The sequence below is a fragment of the Salmo salar genome, unplaced genomic scaffold (assembly GCF_905237065.1).
Source record: "Salmo salar unplaced genomic scaffold, Ssal_v3.1, whole genome shotgun sequence".
Lineage (NCBI taxonomy): Eukaryota > Metazoa > Chordata > Actinopteri > Salmoniformes > Salmonidae > Salmo > Salmo salar.
The window spans coordinates 59533-63140 of record NW_025548231.1 but is presented as its reverse complement, the minus strand read 5'-3'; the positions used below and the strand labels follow the sequence as shown (position 1 = coordinate 63140).

At 38.5% G+C, this 3608-nt stretch overlaps 1 long non-coding RNA gene across 1 annotated transcript; it reads left to right on the top strand.

Moving 5' to 3' along the window:
* Positions 1-75: 75 nt before the first annotated feature.
* Positions 76-3094, top strand: LOC123732792 (uncharacterized). The gene is made up of 3 exons (XR_006763414.1): positions 76-86; positions 1460-1495; positions 2570-3094. It is a non-coding gene; the product is annotated as an uncharacterized lncRNA (long non-coding RNA).
* Positions 3095-3608: the final 514 nt, after the last annotated feature.

Here is a 3608-nt window from a genome sequence, read left to right as displayed (position 1 = left end):
ATAGTTAGTAGTTAGTAGCAGTTAGTAGTTAGAGGAGTACAGGGTGAGTTACTAGTATAGTTAGTAGTTAGAGGAGTACACCTGGGGTGAGTTACTAGTATAGTTAGTAGTTAGTAGCAGTTAGTAGTTAGGAGTACACCTGTAGAGCCCGCCACCTGAAGAACCTTGAGATCAAACCCGGTGTGAGTTAGTTCCCCCTCCTAAATGAAATCTGGCTCCTGTGTTTATGTGTGACCATCATCACCTGCAGACAGCCAACTGTTTAGGTGATGAGCAGCCTGACCCTGTCCTTCTATTCTATGGAGCTATTTAGGTGATGAGCAGCTTGACCCTGTCCTTCTATTCTATGGAGCTATTTAGGTGATGAGCAGCTTGACCCTGTCCTTCTATTCTATGGAGCTATTTAGGTGATGAGCAGCTTGACCCTGTCCTTCTATTCTATGGAGCTATTTAGTTGATGAGCAGCTTGACCGTGTCCTTCTATTCTATGGAGCTATTTAGGTGATGAGCAGCTTGACCCTGTCCTTCTATTCTATGGAGCTATTTAGGTGATGAGCAGCTTGACCCTGTCCTTCTATTCTATGGAGCTATTTAGTTGATGAGCAGCTTGACCCTGTCCTTCTATTCTATGGAGCTATTTAGGTGATGAGCAGCTTGACCCTGTCCTTCTATTCTATGGAGCTATTTAGGTGATGAGCAGCTTGACCCTGTCCTTCTATTCTATGGAGCTATTTAGGTGATGAGCAGCTTGACCCTGTCCTTCTATTCTATGGAGCTATTTAGGTGATGAGCAGCTTGACCCTGTCCTTCTATTCTATGGAGCTATTTAGGTGATGAGCAGCTTGACCCTGTCCTTCTATTCTATGGGGCTATTTAGGTGATGAGCAGCTTGACCCTGTCCTTCTATTCTATGGAGCTATTTAGGTGATGAGCAGCTTGACTCTGTCCTTCTATTCTATGGAGCTATTTAGGTGATGAGCAGCTTGACCCTGTCCTTCTATTCTATGGAGCTATTTAGGTGATGAGCAGCTTGACCCTGTCCTTCTATTCTATGGAGCTATTTAGGTGATGAGCAGCTTGACCCTGTCCTTCTATTCTATGGAGCTATTTAGGTGATGAGCAGCTTGACCCTGTCCTTCTATTCTATGGAGCTATTTAGTTGATGAGCAGCTTGACCCTGTCCTTCTATTCTATGGGGCTATTTAGGTGATGAGCAGCTTGACCCTGTCCTTCTATTCTATGGAGCTATTTAGGTGATGAGCAGCTTGACCCTGTCCTTCTATTCTATGGAGCTATTTAGGTGATGAGCAGCTTGACTCTGTCCTTCTTTATGTTTATTTGATTGTCGGGTTAAAATACTAAATCCCATTTTACTGGCATAAACCATGGTAGGATTGTAGTTAGTGGGGGAGTCTGAATGTAAAAACAATAACAATGCTTTCTGTGTTTTTGTCTCCAGAGTCAAATATGTAAGGATCTGGAGCAGGACTTAATGGTAGGTATTCAGCCAAATTTATTTATATTTATTTATAATAATAATATATGCCATTTTGCAGATGTTTTTATCCAAAGTGACTTACAGTCATGCGTGAATATACACAACCCGTTCAAAAGTTTGGGGTCACTTAGAAATGTCCTTGTTTTTTAAAGAAAAGCTATTTTTTTGTCCATTAAAATAACATCAAATTGATCAGAAATACAGTGTATACATTGTTAATGTTGTAGCTGGAAACAGCTGACTTAAAAAAAAAATTGAATATCTACATAGGCGTACAGAGGTCCATTATCAGCAACCATCACTCCTGTGTTCCAATGGCATGTTGTGTTAGCTAATCCAAGTTTATAATTTTAAAAGGCTAATTGATCATTAGAAAACCCTTTTGCAATTATTTTAGCACAGCTGAAAACTGTTGTTCTGATTAAAGAAGCAATAAAACTGGCCTGTAGACTATTTGAGTATCTGGAGCATCTGCATTTGTGGGTTCGATTACAGGCTCAAAATGTCCAGAAACAAATAACTTTCTTCTGAAACTCGTCAGTCTATTCTTGTTCTGAGAAATGAAGGCTATTCCATGCGAGAAATTGCCAAGAAACTGAAGATCTCGTACAACACTGTGTACTACTCCCTTCACGGAACAGCGCAATCTGGCTCGAACCAGAATAGAAAGAGGAGTGGGAGGCCCCAGTGCACAACTGAGCAAGAGGACAAGTACATTAGAGTGTCTAGTTTGAGGTGCTTCAGGAAGCATGGGGTGAAATCTTTTCAGATTACCTCAACAAATTGACAACTATAATGCCAAAGGTCTGCAAGGCTGTAAAAAGCAAAGTTTGAAGGACACAATTATTATTTCAATTAAAAATCATTATTTAAAACCTTGCCAACGTCTTGACTATATTTCCAATTCATTTTTTCAATTAATTTCATGTCTGTTTTCATGGAAAACAAGGACATTTCAAGTGACCCCAACTTTTGAACGGTAGTGTTTGTTGAAACTGTATCTAATTAGATTAACTGTAACTAGATTAAATCATAACTAAAACTCATACCTTTACCCATCTTTCTTAACAGGGGGGCGTTCCATCTGTGGCCAGCCCTACACTAGAGCTGAGATGACTGTAATTTCCCCTCTCAACATGGGCTTTCGTTTTCATTTTTGATAACACTTTGTGCCAAGGTGCCAGTTTCAAGGGTTTTGAGTTTTAGAGAATCATTACTAAACACTTAAATGATTAAAGTTGTGTAGGTGACCTCTTCTAGAAAAGCTGCCAGTATTTCTGGCTGAGAATCGCATTCTCTTCTTTAAAAACAATAATTAATGATTGATCAAGTATTTTCATTGTATTTTTTTTAGATGTGTGGGGACTCCTTGTAGTCCTTTAATATCCTTGAAGTTGGTACCATTAAGTGTGAGCACAACATTTTTACATAATTTTAAACACCTATGTTAATGTGGTTTTAGTTACAAGCACAAATTGTCAACAATGTCAAATCTGATATTTGATTAAAAATATATTTAAAAGCCCAAATAATTTGCAGAACATCCGTTGTTGTATTTGCGTGACTTGTAAATATAAATGTCCTTTTTGCTTTGGAGTAATTTTTTTCATCAACACCATGAAATCAAATCTTATGTCTATCCTTCAATGTTTGTGTAAATTACCAGTTATCAACAGTCTAATAAAAGGGGATTTTTTTTTTTAAAGGAATATTGTTGATAATTAAGAACTGTATTTTTATGATGGTTTTCTTTAAAAAGCAGCGTCTGTTTTTCAATCTTTGAGTGATACTGAACCAGGGTCAGTCCCCAGGGGACTGGAGTTGCCTATCCCTGGTCTACAGTGTTGAAAGAATTTTTATTTTAGGAACGCCCATCTATGTATGTCCATACCGTTTGTAAAACACAAATTTAAGAAAAGATGGCCGTTCTGGACAAGACCAAAAGAAAGACGTTAGTGCGTTCTTACTGGGGTGTAGCCTACCATGTCCTGCAATGGAATTTTATGAATGCTCACCGTTTGTAAAACAGTTTGTTGCATTGGATGTATTGGTCCCAATTCCTGTTGACAAATCAATTTGGATACAAACTTGAAACCACTGACCATGACAT